General features: G+C 59.8%; 5 gene segments (V, D, J or C); all 5 read left to right on the top strand.

Annotated features, from left to right (window-relative positions):
- The first annotated feature begins 2,093 nt into the window (after positions 1 to 2,093).
- The window catches only part of LOC309970980 (Ig lambda chain C region-like), a 52,203-nt gene continuing 38,128 nt past the window's right edge, over positions 2,094 to 16,168 (top strand). The window contains exon 1 of the C gene segment in view: positions 2,094 to 2,154.
- LOC309970613 (Ig lambda chain C region-like) lies at positions 5,389 to 7,310 on the top strand. The segment is given in 2 exons: positions 5,389 to 5,449; positions 6,854 to 7,310.
- LOC309970611 (Ig lambda chain C region-like) lies at positions 8,674 to 10,596 on the top strand. The segment is given in 2 exons: positions 8,674 to 8,734; positions 10,140 to 10,596.
- On the top strand, positions 11,960 to 13,738 carry LOC309970610 (Ig lambda chain C region-like). The segment is given in 2 exons: positions 11,960 to 12,020; positions 13,416 to 13,738.
- Positions 15,236 to 16,168, top strand: part of LOC309970609 (Ig lambda chain C region-like) — a 2,842-nt gene continuing 1,909 nt past the window's right edge. Inside the window, exon 1 of the C gene segment in view lies at positions 15,236 to 15,296.

The following is a 16,168-nucleotide window of genomic DNA, read 5'->3' as shown; positions in this document are numbered from 1 at the left end:
AGGGTGGGATGTGGTTTATGGGACGTGGGAGCCTGAGGAAGAGATGGAGACTTGCCAGGGAGCCCCGAACTCCCAGGAGTCGGGCACTGAGGATCCCCTGACAGAAGGTGAGCGACCCCAGCCATGGCTGCCTGACCTCAGGGGAGCAAGGGCCCGCATGGGATACATGCACTGGACTTTGGGCACCTGTGCCCGCTTCTCCTGAGGTCAGGGGCTCCCGCGATGGACGCTGCCCCAGTGACCTCCCGTCTCTCCCTCACTTTGCAGGTCAGCCCAAGTCCCCGCCCTCAGTCACTCTGTTCGCGCCCTCCACTGAGGAGCTCAGCGCCAACAAGGCCACCCTGGTGTGTCTCATCAATGACTTCTACCCGGGCAGCGTGACGGTGGCCTGGAAGTCAGGCAGCACCACCATCACCAAGGGCGTGGAGACCAGCCAGGCCTCGAAACAGAGCAACAGCAAGTACGCGGCCAGCAGCTACCTGGCCCTGACGGCCAGCGAGTGGAAATCTTATGAGAAGGGGGTCAGCTGCCAGGTCACGCACGATGGGAAAACCGTGGAGAAGACAGTGTCGCACTCCGAGTGCTCTTAGGTCCTGGTCCTCACATCCTCAGGGGACTGGAGCCACAGGACCCCTGGAGGGTCTACCCACCCACCCTGGTCCCCCCAGCCCTTCCTCCTGCACCCAATCAACTCTCAATAAAATGTCCTCATTGTCATTCAGAACTCGTGCTCTGCTCGTTTTTCTTTCTGCATTTGGTGTCCTGAACTCAACCATCCTCAAAGGGGAACAAAATCCTCTTATCCTTTAAGAAATCAAGACAGAGGATGGAGTCTTGGGACTCTTGTGAGGAATGGTTTCACTGTCACCCAGGAACACACCCCCCAGAGAACATTCGAGAAGAGGGAATTGGGTCGCTGCAGGAATGGAAGTCTGTCCACCCTCCCTACCCTCTTCCATGTTTCCTCCTCCGTGTGGACCACCTCCACATCTGATTGTCCCGGTCACACAGTGTTTGGTTGCCAGGGCCCCCAGGACAATACCTCAGCTCCCTTCCCTGGAATCCTCAGCGTCATATTCTGGATTGTGTAGCCCTCAGGAGTCCGTCGGTTCCGTAGATGATGACCCACCGATTCCATGTGTCCTTTTGCTCAAAACCCACCCTGGTAATTCCGCATGACCTCGTCCTAGAGTTCCCACCCCCCTCATGGCACCTCCTGCTCGCACCTCCCTAGGGAAACAGCCCTGTGCCCCTCCCCCAGGCCTTCCGGTCACACTCTGCACAGGACCCACAGTCCCTGACCCTGGTCACTCATCCCACACTCCCTCTAGACAGCCCTCCTCCCACTTGTGTCAGGAGGGTCCCGGCTGTCTTCAAGGCTCCTGGGACAAGGCCAGCTCTGCTCTCACCAATCTCTCGGTGGCCAGCCCACCACCTACCCACCACAAATGCCAGTGAAAACCATGTGAGTGGTCGATGGGGCCATGAGTCTAACGTCAAGTTTCGGTCTAGGACGGTGCCGTGGACTTGACTGTGCACTGATTCACCATCTTAGATCTGGAATGAGATCTCAGATCAGTGAGATTATTGCTGTAGGAGCTACACAGGACAGGGACCCGAGTGGTTAGAAAGGCAGACACACACACAGACACACGCACATGCGCGCACACCGGCACACACACGAGTTACTGCAAACTTGGCCGTGTTGGACCTGCCTCTAGGGCACTGGAGCCTCCAGAATCCCTGTGGCCTCACTCTGCAGAGAGCACAGCTCCATCCCCTCAGGGTGTTAAACAGGCTCCTCACCCTCCCACCATGACGCCCCCCACACTACTGACCAGGGGACCCCACCTCCTCCAGGAAAGGAAGGTCCCTGGAATGTGATGTAACACCCAGATATCTCTCCTGCACCTCCCATGCCTGGGGAAGGATGGAGCCCCGCTTCCCAGGGCTGAAGTTGCTGGTGGGGTGGGGTCCCCCCTCAGGCTCCCCGAGGACAAACCAGCCCCCATGACAAGGAGGGTGGCCCTGGGGCCTCTGTGCAGCTGCAGGTGGGCCTGGGCAGGGGGGTGGAGGGGGTGTCAGGAAAGTTTATGTTCAAGGCTGTGTCACTGTGTAATGTGTTCGGCGGAGGGACCAAGCTGACCGTCCTGGGTGAGTCTCCCCCTTCCCCTCCTCTTCGGGGTCCACGGTGAAATTTGGGCAGATTTTCTTGTCTTTTCCCTCCTGTCTGGGGCTGGTGTCTCACTCTCTGGAACCTGTCACCTTCAACTTTCTAGGCTGTCCTTCACTCCCAAGCCTGTCGTTCTTCACAGAACCTGGTGGGCATGGTGGGGACGGGCTCAGTGACCCTCCTGCCACCCCTCGCTCTTCCCATCCTGAGCCTTCCCTCCAGGCCCTTCTTCTCTGGATGCTGGGATGTCAGCTCCCTCCTCAGGGAGCCGAGCCCCGGGGTCTGAGGAGAAGGGAGGGGCTGAGGCCCAAGGAATAGGGGTCTCAGGCTGGGGCACTGGGTCCAGGGATGTGGGAAGGACACTGGAAAGAGCCAGACAGAGCATGGGTGTCATCCTGGGATCTCTCTGCTCAGGGACCCAAATGGGGGCTAGTGAGGGACCCCAGAGCCAGGGGCCTTGGAGAGTGGAGGAGGGAACAGTACACGGGGGAAGGGTAGACGAGTGTGCCATTGAGAAGGTGACCTCAGGGTGCTAGGTCCCCATCCTCCTCCCAGCAAGCAGGTCACCCCAGGCCGCACAGATCTCAGGACACTCGGGCCTTAAGGGTCACCGCACCCAGTTACACACTGGACGTGAGCCCCTAGCTCAGACTCCCAGCGTGGGGATTCCTGATAGGGACAGGTGACAGGAACTGACCTGGCCAGGCAGACAGATGTCCCAGGACAGACAGATCCCCAGCGGGACTTCACAGGTCAGGGGACCCCTCAGAACAGACACAGCCCCAAGCTCAGAACACAACGTTCACCCACATGGAAACTCTCATTTGTGGGACTCCCTGGACCCCAGCCCTGGGGCTGACGCTCCCTCCACCCTGGCAGCCCTGGAGGGGTCTCTGTGGTCTCTGTGGCAGCCCTACAGGGTTGGGGGCTGCAAGGCTGGCATCAGGGGGACTGTGGGCAACAACCCCCCCCCCCGAAAGGGAAGAGAGCCTGAACGGGGGACAGAGAGACGACCTGTATGAGGACACAGGACGAGAACCAGGGGAAGATCTCAGACAGACAGATGCCCAGGACAGACAGAGGAAAGAGGGGACCTCAGGTTGGACGCCAGGCAGCACCAGGGAGCAGAGGGTGGGATGTGGTTTATGGGACGTGGGAGCCTGAGGAAGAGATGGAGACTTGCCAGGGAGCCCTGAACTCCCAGGAGTCGGGCACTGAGGATCCCCTGACAGAAGGTGAGCGACCCCAGCCATGGCTGCCTGACCTCAGGGGAGCAAGGGCCCGCCTGGGATCCATGCACTGGACTTTGGGCACCTGTGCCCGCTTCTCCTGAGGTCAGGGGCTCCCGCGATGGACGCTGCCCCAGTGACCTCCCGTCTCTCCCTCACTTTGCAGGTCAGCCCAAGTCCCCGCCCTCAGTCACTCTGTTTGCGCCCTCCACTGAGGAGCTCAGCGCCAACAAGGCCACCCTGGTGTGTCTCATCAATGACTTCTACCCGGGCAGCGTGACGGTGGCCTGGAAGTCAGGCAGCACCACCATCACCAAGGGCGTGGAGACCAGCCAGGCCTCGAAACAGAGCAACAGCAAGTACGCGGCCAGCAGCTACCTGGCCCTGACGGCCAGCGAGTGGAAATCTTACGAGAAGGGGGTCAGCTGCCAGGTCACGCACGATGGGAAAACCGTGGAGAAGACAGTGTTGCCCTCCGAGTGCTCTTAGGTCCTGGTCCTCACATCCTCAGGGGACTGGAGCCACAGGACCCCTGGAGGGTCTACCCACCCACCCTGGTCCCCCCAGCCCTTCCTCCTGCACCCAATCAACTCTCAATAAAATGTCCTCATTGTCATTCAGAACTCGTGCTCTGCTCGTTTTTCTTTCTGCATTTGGTGTCCTGAACTCAACCATCCTCAAAGGGGACCAAAATCCTCTTATCCATCCGGAAATCAAGATAGAGGATGGGTCTTGGGGATTTCACGATTGATGGTTTCACTGTCACCCAGAGACCCTCCCGTAGAACATTCGAGAACAGGGAATTGGGTCGCTGCAGGAATGGAAGTCTGTCCACCCTCCCTACCCTCTTCCATGTTTCCTCCTCCGTGTGGACCACCTCCACATCTGATTGTCCCAGTCACAGTGTTTGGTTGCCAGGGCCCCCAGGACAATACCTCAGCTCCCTTCCCTGGAATCCTCAGCGTCACATTCTGGATTGTGTAGCCCTCAGGAGTCCGTCGGTTCCGTAGATGATGACCCACCGATTCCACGTGTCCTTTTGCTCAAAACCCACCCTGGTAATTCCGCATGGCCTCGTCCTAGAGTTCCCACCCCCCTCATGGCACCTCCTGCTCGCACCTCCCTAGGGAAACAGCCCTGTGCCCCTCCCCCAGGCATTCCGGTCACACTCTGCACAGGACCCACAGTCCCTGACCCTGGTCACTCATCCCACACTCCCTCTAGATAGTCCTCCTCCCACTTGTGTCAGGAGGGTCCCGGCTGCCTTCAAGGCTCCTGGGACGAGGCCAGCTCTGCTCTCACCAATCTCTCGGTGGCCAGCCCACCACCTGCCCACCACAAATGCCAGTGAAAACCATGTGAGTGGTCGATGGGGCCATGAGTCTAACGTCAAGTTTCGGTCTAGGACGGTGCCGTGGACTTGACTGTGTACTGATTCACCATCTTAGATCTGGAATGAGATCTCAGATCAGTGAGATTATTGCTGTAGGAGCTACACAGGACAGGGACCCGAGTGGTTAGAAAGGCAGACACACACACAGACACACACGCACATGCGCGCACACCGGCACACACCGAGTTACTGCAAACTTGGCCGTGTTGGACCTGCCTCTAGGGCACTGGAGCCTCCAGAATCCCTGTGGCCTCGCTCTGCAGAGAGCACAGCTCCATCCCCTCAGGGTGCTAAACAGGCTCCTCACCCTCCCACCATGACGCCCCCCACGCTACTGACCAGGGGACCCCACCTCCTCCAGGAAAGGAAGGTCCCTGGGATGTGATGTGACACCCAGATGTCTCTCCTTCACCTCCCATGCCTGGGGAAGGATGGAGCCCCGCTTCCCAGGGCTGAAGTTGCTGGTGGGGTGGGGTCCCCCCTCAGCCTCCCCGAGGACAGACCAGCCCCCATGACAAGGAGGGTGGCCCTGGGGCCTCTGTGCAGCTGCAGGTGGGCCTGGGCAGGGGGTGGAGGGGGTGTCAGGAGGGTTTATGTTCGAGGCTGTGTCACTGTGTTATCCGTTCGGCGGAGGGACCAAGCTGACCGTCCTGGGTGAGTCTCCCCCTTCCCCTCCTCTTCGGGGTCCACGGTGAAATTTGGGCAGATTTTCTTGTCTTTTCCCTCCTGTCTGGGGCTGGGGTCTCACTCTCTGGAACCTGTCACCTTCACCTTTCTAGGCTGTCCTTCACTCCCAAGCCTGTCGTTCTTCACAGAACCTGGTGGGCATGGTGGGGACGGGCTCAGTGACCCTCCTGCCACCCCTCGCTCTTCCCATCCTGAGCCTTCCCTCCAGGCCCTTCTTCTCTGGATGCTGGGATGTCAGCTCCCTCCTCAGGGAGCCGAGCCCCGGGGTCTGAGGAGAAGGGAGGGGCTGAGGCCCAAGGAATAGGGGTCTCAGGCTGGGGCACTGGGTCCAGGGATGTGGGAAGGACACTGGAAAGAGCCAGACAGAGCATGGGTGTCATCCTGGGATCTTTCTGCTCAGGGACCCAAATGGGGGCTAGTGAGGGACCCCAGAGCCAGGGGCCTTGGAGAGTGGAGGAGGGAACAGTACACGGGGGAAGGGTAGATGAATGTCCCATTGAGAAGGTGGCCTCAGGGTGCTAGGTCCCCATCCTCCTCCCAGCAAGCAGGACACCCCAGGCTGCACAGATCTCAGGACATTCGGGCCTTAAGGGTCACCGCACCCAGTTACACACTGGACGTGAGCCCCTAGCTCAGACGCCCAGCGTGGGGACTCCTCATAGGGACAGGTGACAGGAACTGACCTGGCCAGGCAGACAGATGTCCCAGGACAGACAGATCCCCAGCGGGATTTCACAGGTCAGGGGACCCCTCAGAGCAGACACAAACCCAGGCTCAGAACACAATGTTCACCCACATGGAAACTCTCATTTGTGGGACTCCCTGGACCCCAGCCCTGGGGCTGACGCTCCCTCCACCCTGGCAGCCCTGGAGGGGTCTCTGTGGCAGCCCTAGAGGGTTGGGGGCTGCGAGGCTGGCGTCAGGGGGACTGCGGGCAACAACCCCCCCCCCGAAAGGGAAGAGAACCTGAATGGGGGACAGACAGACGACCTGTATGAGGACACCGGACGAGAACCAGGGGAAGATCTCAGACAGACAGATGCCCAGGACAGACAGAGGAAAGAGGGGACCTCAGGGTGGATGCCAGGCAGCACCAGGGAGCAGAGGGTGGGATGTGGTTTATGGGACGTGGGAACCTGAGGAAGAGATGGAGACTTGCCAGGGAGCCCCGAACTCCCAGGAGTCGGGCACTGAGGATCCCCTGACAGAAGGTGAGCGACCCCAGCCATGGCTGCCTGACCTCAGGGGAGCAAGGGCCCGCCTGGGATACATGCACTGGACTTTGGGCACCTTTGCCTGCTTCTCCTGAGGTCAGGGGCTCCCGCGATGGACGCTGCCCCAGTGACCTCCCGTCTCTCCCTCACTTTGCAGGTCAGCCCAAGTCCCCGCCCTCAGTCACTCTGTTTGCGCCCTCCACTGAGGAGCTCAGCGCCAACAAGGCCACCCTGGTGTGTCTCATCAATGACTTCTACCCGGGCAGCGTGACGGTGGCCTGGAAGTCAGGCAGCACCACCATCACCAAGGGCGTGGAGACCAGCCAGGCCTCGAAACAGAGCAACAGCAAGTACGCGGCCAGCAGCTACCTGGCCCTGACGGCCAGCGAGTGGAAATCTTATGAGAAGGGGGTCAGCTGCCAGGTCACGCACGATGGGAAAACCGTGGAGAAGACAGTGTTGCCCTCCGAGTGCTCTTAGGTCCTGGTCCTCACATCCTCAGGGGACTGGAGCCACAGGACCCCTGGAGGGTCTACCCACCCACCCTGGTCCCCCCAGCCCTTCCTCCTGCACCCAATCAACTCTCAATAAAATGTCCTCATTGTCATTCAGAACTCGTGCTCTGCTCGTTTTTCTTTCTGCATTTGGTGTCCTGAACTCAACCATCCTCAAAGGGGACCAAAATCCTCTTATCCATCCGGAAATCAAGATAGAGGATGGGTCTTGGGGATTTCACGATTGATGGTTTCACTGTCACCCAGAGACCCTCCCATAGAACATTCGAGAACAGGGAATTGGGTCGCTGCAGGAATGGAAGTCTGTCCACCCTCCCTACCCTCTTCCATGTTTCCTCCTCCGTGTGGACCACCTCCACATCTGATTGTCCCAGTCACAGTGTTTGGTTGCCAGGGCCCCCAGGACAATACCTCAGCTCCCTTCCCTGGAATCCTCAGCGTCACATTCTGGATTGTGTAGCCCTCAGGAGTCCGTCGGTTCCGTAGATGATGACCCACCGATTCCACGTGTCCTTTTGCTCAAAACCCACCCTGGTAATTCCGCATGACCTCGTCCTAGAGTTCCCACCCCCCTCATGGCACCTCCTGCTCGCACCTCCCTAGGGAAACAGCCCTGTGCCCCTCCCCCAGGCATTCCGGTCACACTCTGCACAGGACCCACAGTCCCTGACCCTGGTCACTCATCCCACACTCCCTCTAGATAGTCCTCCTCCCACTTGTGTCAGGAGGGTCCCGGCTGCCTTCAAGGCTCCTGGGACGAGGCCAGCTCTGCTCTCACCAATCTCTCGGTGGCCAGCCCACCACCTGCCCACCACAAATGCCAGTGAAAACCATGTGAGTGGTCGATGGGGCCATGAGTCTAACGTCAAGTTTCGGTCTAGGACGGTGCCGTGGACTTGACTGTGTACTGATTCACCATCTTAGATCTGGAATGAGATCTCAGATCAGTGAGATTATTGCTGTAGGAGCTACACAGGACAGGGACCCGAGGGGTTAGAAAGGCAGACACACACACAGACACACACGCACATGCGCGCACACCGGCACACACCGAGTTACTGCAAACTTGGCCGTGTTGGACCTGCCTCTAGGGCACTGGAGCCTCCAGAATCCCTGTGGCCTCGCTCTGCAGAGAGCACAGCTCCATCCCCTCAGGGTGCTAAACAGGCTCCTCACCCTCCCACCATGACGCCCCCCACGCTACTGACCAGGGGACCCCACCTCCTCCAGGAAAGGAAGGTCCCTGGGATGTGATGTGACACCCAGATGTCTCTCCTTCACCTCCCATGCCTGGGGAAGGATGGAGCCCCGCTTCCCAGGGCTGAAGTTGCTGGTGGGGTGGGGTGCCCCCTCAGCCTCCCCGAGGACAGACCAGCCCCCATGACAAGGAGGGTGGCCCTGGGGCCTCTGTGCAGCTGCAGGTGGGCCTGGGCAGGGGGTGGAGGGGGTGTCAGGAGGGTTTATGTTCGAGGCTGTGTCACTGTGTTATCCGTTCGGCGGAGGGACCAAGCTGACCGTCCTGGGTGAGTCTCCCCCTTCCCCTCCTCTTCGGGGTCCACGGTGAAATTTGGGCAGATTTTCTTGTCTTTTCCCTCCTGTCTGGGGCTGGGGTCTCACTCTCTGGAACCTGTCACCTTCACCTTTCTAGGCTGTCCTTCACTCCCAAGCCTGTCGTTCTTCACAGAACCTGGTGGGCATGGTGGGGACGGGCTCAGTGACCCTCCTGCCACCCCTCGCTCTTCCCATCCTGAGCCTTCCCTCCAGGCCCTTCTTCTCTGGATGCTGGGATGTCAGCTCCCTCCTCAGGGAGCCGAGCCCCGGGGTCTGAGGAGAAGGGAGGGGCTGAGGCCCAAGGAATAGGGGTCTCAGGCTGGGGCACTGGGTCCAGGGATGTGGGAAGGACACTGGAAAGAGCTGGACAGAGCATGGGTGTCATCCTGGGATCTTTCTGCTCAGGGACCCAAATGGGGGCTAGTGAGGGACCCCAGAGCCAGGGGCCTTGGAGAGTGGAGGAGGGAACAGTACACGGGGGAAGGGTAGATGAATGTCCCATTGAGAAGGTGGCCTCAGGGTGCTAGGTCCCCATCCTCCTCCCAGCAAGCAGGACACCCCAGGCTGCACAGATCTCAGGACATTCGGGCCTTAAGGGTCACCGCACCCAGTTACACACTGGACGTGAGCCCCTAGCTCAGACGCCCAGCGTGGGGACTCCTCATAGGGACAGGTGACAGGAACTGACCTGGCCAGGCAGACAGATGTCCCAGGACAGACAGATCCCCAGCGGGATTTCACAGGTCAGGGGACCCCTCAGAGCAGACACAAACCCAGGCTCAGAACACAACGTTCACCCACATGGAAACTCTCATTTGTGGGACTCCCTGGACCCCAGCCCTGGGGCTGACGCTCCCTCCACCCTGGCAGCCCTGGAGGGGTCTCTGTGGCAGCCCTAGAGGGTTGGGGGCTGCGAGGCTGGCGTCAGGGGGACTGCGGGCAACAACCCCCCCCCCCGAAAGGGAAGAGAACCTGAATGGGGGACAGACAGACGACCTGTATGAGGACACCGGACGAGAACCAGGGGAAGATCTCAGACAGACAGATGCCCAGGACAGACAGAGGAAAGAGGGGACCTCAGGGTGGACGCCAGGCAGCACCAGGGAGCAGAGGGTGGGATGTGGTTTATGGGACGTGGGAACCTGAGGAAGAGATGGAGACTTGCCAGGGAGCCCCGAACTCCCAGGAGTCGGGCACTGAGGATCCCCTGACAGAAGGTGAGCGACCCCAGCCATGGCTGCCTGACCTCAGGGGAGCAAGGGCCCGCCTGGGATACATGCACTGGACTTTGGGCACCTTTGCCTGCTTCTCCTGAGGTCAGGGGCTCCCGCGATGGACGCTGCCCCAGTGACCTCCCGTCTCTCCCTCACTTTGCAGGTCAGCCCAAGTCCCCGCCCTCAGTCACTCTGTTTGCGCCCTCCACTGAGGAGCTCAGCGCCAACAAGGCCACCCTGGTGTGTCTCATCAATGACTTCTACCCGGGCAGCGTGACGGTGGCCTGGAAGTCAGGCAGCACCACCATCACCAAGGGCGTGGAGACCAGCCAGGCCTCGAAACAGAGCAACAGCAAGTACGCGGCCAGCAGCTACCTGGCCCTGACGGCCAGCGAGTGGAAATCTTATGAGAAGGGGGTCAGCTGCCAGGTCACGCACGATGGGAAAACCGTGGAGAAGACAGTGTTGCCCTCCGAGTGCTCTTAGGTCCTGGTCCTCACATCCTCAGGGGACTGGAGCCACAGGACCCCTGGAGGGTCTACCCACCCACCCTGGTCCCCCCAGCCCTTCCTCCTGCACCCAATCAACTCTCAATAAAATGTCCTCATTGTCATTCAGAACTCGTGCTCTGCTCGTTTTTCTTTCTGCATTTGGTGTCCTGAACTCAACCATCCTCAAAGGGGACCAAAATCCTCTTATCCATCCGGAAATCAAGATAGAGGATGGGTCTTGGGGATTTCACGATTGATGGTTTCACTGTCACCCAGAGACCCTCCCATAGAACATTCGAGAACAGGGAATTGGGTCGCTGCAGGAATGGAAGTCTGTCCACCCTCCCTACCCTCTTCCATGTTTCCTCCTCCGTGTGGACCACCTCCACATCTGATTGTCCCAGTCACAGTGTTTGGTTGCCAGGGCCCCCAGGACAATACCTCAGCTCCCTTCCCTGGAATCCTCAGCGTCACATTCTGGATTGTGTAGCCCTCAGGAGTCCGTCGGTTCCGTAGATGATGACCCACCGATTCCACGTGTCCTTTTGCTCAAAACCCACCCTGGTAATTCCGCATGGCCTCGTCCTAGAGTTCCCACCCCCCTCATGGCACCTCCTGCTCGCACCTCCCTAGGGAAACAGCCCTGTGCCCCTCCCCCAGGCATTCCGGTCACACTCTGCACAGGACCCACAGTCCCTGACCCTGGTCACTCATCCCACACTCCCTCTAGATAGTCCTCCTCCCACTTGTGTCAGGAGGGTCCCGGCTGCCTTCAAGGCTCCTGGGACGAGGCCAGCTCTGCTCTCACCAATCTCTCGGTGGCCAGCCCACCACCTGCCCACCACAAATGCCAGTGAAAACCATGTGAGTGGTCGATGGGGCCATGAGTCTAACGTCAAGTTTCGGTCTAGGACGGTGCCGTGGACTTGACTGTGTACTGATTCACCATCTTAGATCTGGAATGAGATCTCAGATCAGTGAGATTATTGCTGTAGGAGCTACACAGGACAGGGACCCGAGTGGTTAGAAAGGCAGACACACACACAGACACACACGCACATGCGCGCACACCGGCACACACCGAGTTACTGCAAACTTGGCCGTGTTGGACCTGCCTCTAGGGCACTGGAGCCTCCAGAATCCCTGTGGCCTCGCTCTGCAGAGAGCACAGCTCCATCCCCTCAGGGTGCTAAACAGGCTCCTCACCCTCCCACCATGACGCCCCCCACGCTACTGACCAGGGGACCCCACCTCCTCCAGGAAAGGAAGGTCCCTGGGATGTGATGTGACACCCAGATGTCTCTCCTTCACCTCCCATGCCTGGGGAAGGATGGAGCCCCGCTTCCCAGGGCTGAAGTTGCTGGTGGGGTGGGGTCCCCCCTCAGCCTCCCCGAGGACAGACCAGCCCCCATGACAAGGAGGGTGGCCCTGGGGCCTCTGTGCAGCTGCAGGTGGGCCTGGGCAGGGGGTGGAGGGGGTGTCAGGAGGGTTTATGTTCGAGGCTGTGTCACTGTGTTATCCGTTCGGCGGAGGGACCAAGCTGACCGTCCTGGGTGAGTCTCCCCCTTCCCCTCCTCTTCGGGGTCCACGGTGAAATTTGGGCAGATTTTCTTGTCTTTTCCCTCCTGTCTGGGGCTGGGGTCTCACTCTCTGGAACCTGTCACCTTCACCTTTCTAGGCTGTCCTTCACTCCCAAGCCTGTCGTTCTTCACAGAACCTGGTGGGCATGGTGGGGACGGGCTCAGTGACCCTCCTGCCACCCCTCGCTCTTCCCATCCTGAGCCTTCCCTCCAGGCCCTTCTTCTCTGGATGCTGGGATGTCAGCTCCCTCCTCAGGGAGCCGAGCCCCGGGGTCTGAGGAGAAGGGAGGGGCTGAGGCCCAAGGAATAGGGGTCTCAGGCTGGGGCACTGGGTCCAGGGATGTGGGAAGGACACTGGAAAGAGCATGGGTGTCATCCTGGGATCTTTCTGCTCAGGGACCCAAATGGGGGCTAGTGAGGGACCCCAGAGCCAGGGGCCTTGGAGAGTGGAGGAGGGAACAGTACACGGGGGAAGGGTAGATGAATGTCCCATTGAGAAGGTGGCCTCAGGGTGCTAGGTCCCCATCCTCCTCCCAGCAAGCAGGACACCCCAGGCTGCACAGATCTCAGGACACTCGGGCCTTAAGGGTCACCGCACCCAGTTACACACTGGACGTGAGCCCCTAGCTCAGACGCCCAGCGTGGGGACTCCTCATAGGGACAGGTGACAGGAACTGACCTGGCCAGGCAGACAGATGTCCCAGGACAGACAGATCCCCAGCGGGATTTCACAGGTCAGGGGACCCCTCAGAGCAGACACAAACCCAGGCTCAGAACACAACGTTCACCCACATGGAAACTCTCATTTGTGGGACTCCCTGGACCCCAGCCCTGGGGCTGACGCTCCCTCCACCCTGGCAGCCCTGGAGGGGTCTCTGTGGCAGCCCTAGAGGGTTGGGGGCTGCGAGGCTGGCGTCAGGGGGACTGTGGGCAACAACCCCCCCCCCTGAAAGGGAAGAGAACCTGAATGGGGGACAGACAGACGACCTGTATGAGGACACCGGACGAGAACCAGGGGAAGATCTCAGACAGACAGATGCCCAGGACAGACAGAGGAAAGAGGGGACCTCAGGGTGGACGCCAGGCAGCACCAGGGAGCAGAGGGTGGGATGTGGTTTATGGGACGTGGGAACATGAGGAAGAGATGGAGACTTGCCAGGGAGCCCCGAACTCCCAGGAGTCGGGCACTGAGGATCCCCTGACAGAAGGTGAGCGACCCCAGCCATGGCTGCCTGACCTCAGGGGAGCAAGGGCCCGCCTGGGATCCATGCACTGGACTTTGGGCACCTGTGCCCGCTTCTCCTGAGGTCAGGGGCTCCCGCGATGGACGCTGCCCCAGTGACCTCCCGTCTCTCCCTCACTTTGCAGGTCAGCCCAAGTCCCCGCCCTCAGTCACTCTGTTTGCGCCCTCCACTGAGGAGCTCAGCGCCAACAAGGCCACCCTGGTGTGTCTCATCAATGACTTCTACCCGGGCAGCGTGACGGTGGCCTGGAAGTCAGGCAGCACCACCATCACCAAGGGCGTGGAGACCAGCCAGGCCTCGAAACAGAGCAACAGCAAGTACGCGGCCAGCAGCTACCTGGCCCTGACGGCCAGCGAGTGGAAATCTTATGAGAAGGGAGTCAGCTGCCAGGTCACGCACGATGGGAAAACCGTGGAGAAGACAGTGTTGCCCTCTGAGTGCTCTTAGGTCCTGGTCCTCACATCCTCAGGGGACTGGAGCCACAGGACCCCTGGAGGGTCTACCCACCCACCCTGGTCCCCCCAGCCCTTCCTCCTGCACCCAATCAACTCTCAATAAAATGTCCTCATTGTCATTCAGAACTCGTGCTCTGCTCGTTTTTCTTTCTGCATTTGGTGTCCTGAACTCAACCATCCTCAAAGGGGACCAAAATCCTCTTATCCATCCGGAAATCAAGATAGAGGATGGGTCTTGGGGATTTCACGATTGATGGTTTCACTGTCACCCAGAGACCCTCCCATAGAACATTCGAGAACAGGGAATTGGGTCGCTGCAGGAATGGAAGTCTGTCCACCCTCCCTACCCTCTTCCATGTTTCCTCCTCCGTGTGGACCACCTCCACATCTGATTGTCCCAGTCACAGTGTTTGGTTGCCAGGGCCCCCAGGACAATACCTCAGCTCCCTTCCCTGGAATCCTCAGCGTCACATTCTGGATTGTGTAGCCCTCAGGAGTCCGTCGGTTCCGTAGATGATGACCCACCGATTCCACGTGTCCTTTTGCTCAAAACCCACCCTGGTAATTCCGCATGACCTCGTCCTAGAGTTCCCACCCCCCTCATGGCACCTCCTGCTCGCACCTCCCTAGGGAAACAGCCCTGTGCCCCTCCCCCAGGCATTCCGGTCACACTCTGCACAGGACCCACAGTCCCTGACCCTGGTCACTCATCCCACACTCCCTCTAGATAGTCCTCCTCCCACTTGTGTCAGGAGGGTCCCGGCTGCCTTCAAGGCTCCTGGGACGAGGCCAGCTCTGCTCTCACCAATCTCTCGGTGGCCAGCCCACCACCTGCCCACCACAAATGCCAGTGAAAACCATGTGAGTGGTCGATGGGGCCATGAGTCTAACGTCAAGTTTCGGTCTAGGACGGTGCCGTGGACTTGACTGTGTACTGATTCACCATCTTAGATCTGGAATGAGATCTCAGATCAGTGAGATTATTGCTGTAGGAGCTACACAGGACAGGGACCCGAGTGGTTAGAAAGGCAGACACACACACAGACACACACGCACATGCGCGCACACCGGCACACACCGAGTTACTGCAAACTTGGCCGTGTTGGACCTGCCTCTAGGGCACTGGAGCCTCCAGAATCCCTGTGGCCTCGCTCTGCAGAGAGCACAGCTCCATCCCCTCAGGGTGCTAAACAGGCTCCTCACCCTCCCACCATGACGCCCCCCACGCTACTGACCAGGGGACCCCACCTCCTCCAGGAAAGGAAGGTCCCTGGGATGTGATGTGACACCCAGATGTCTCTCCTTCACCTCCCATGCCTGGGGAAGGATGGAGCCCCGCTTCCCAGGGCTGAAGTTGCTGGTGGGGTGGGGTCCCCCCTCAGCCTCCCCGAGGACAGACCAGCCCCCATGACAAGGAGGGTGGCCCTGGGGCCTCTGTGCAGCTGCAGGTGGGCCTGGGCAGGGGGTGGAGGGGGTGTCAGGAGGGTTTATGTTCGAGGCTGTGTCACTGTGTTATCCGTTCGGCGGAGGGACCAAGCTGACCGTCCTGGGTGAGTCTCCCCCTTCCCCTCCTCTTCGGGGTCCACGGTGAAATTTGGGCAGATTTTCTTGTCTTTTCCCTCCTGTCTGGGGCTGGGGTCTCACTCTCTGGAACCTGTCACCTTCACCTTTCTAGGCTGTCCTTCACTCCCAAGCCTGTCGTTCTTCACAGAACCTGGTGGGCATGGTGGGGACGGGCTCAGTGACCCTCCTGCCACCCCTCGCTCTTCCCATCCTGAGCCTTCCCTCCAGGCCCTTCTTCTCTGGATGCTGGGATGTCAGCTCCCTCCTCAGGGAGCCGAGCCCCGGGGTCTGAGGAGAAGGGAGGGGCTGAGGCCCAAGGAATAGGGGTCTCAGGCTGGGGCACTGGGTCCAGGGATGTGGGAAGGACACTGGAAAGAGCTGGACAGAGCATGGGTGTCATCCTGGGATCTTTCTGCTCAGGGACCCAAATGGGGGCTAGTGAGGGACCCCAGAGCCAGGGGCCTTGGAGAGTGGAGGAGGGAACAGTACACGGGGGAAGGGTAGATGAATGTCCCATTGAGAAGGTGGCCTCAGGGTGCTAGGTCCCCATCCTCCTCCCAGCAAGCAGGACACCCCAGGCTGCACAGATCTCAGGACACTCGGGCCTTAAGGGTCACCGCACCCAGTTACACACTGGACGTGAGCCCCTAGCTCAGACGCCCAGCGTGGGGACTCCTCATAGGGACAGGTGACAGGAACTGACCTGGCCAGGCAGACAGATGTCCCAGGACAGACAGATCCCCAGCGGGATTTCACAGGTCAGGGGACCCCTCAGAGCAGACACAAACCCAGGCTCAGAACACAACGTTCACCCACATGGAAACTCTCATTTGTGGGACTCCCTGGACCCCAGCCCTGG

Source organism: Leucopleurus acutus (genome assembly GCF_964270905.1).
Source record: "Leucopleurus acutus genome assembly, chromosome: 13".
Taxonomy (NCBI): Eukaryota; Metazoa; Chordata; class Mammalia; order Artiodactyla; family Delphinidae; genus Leucopleurus; species Leucopleurus acutus.
Note: the sequence above shows the minus strand (reverse complement) of the source record. Positions and strands in the feature narration are given on the sequence as shown.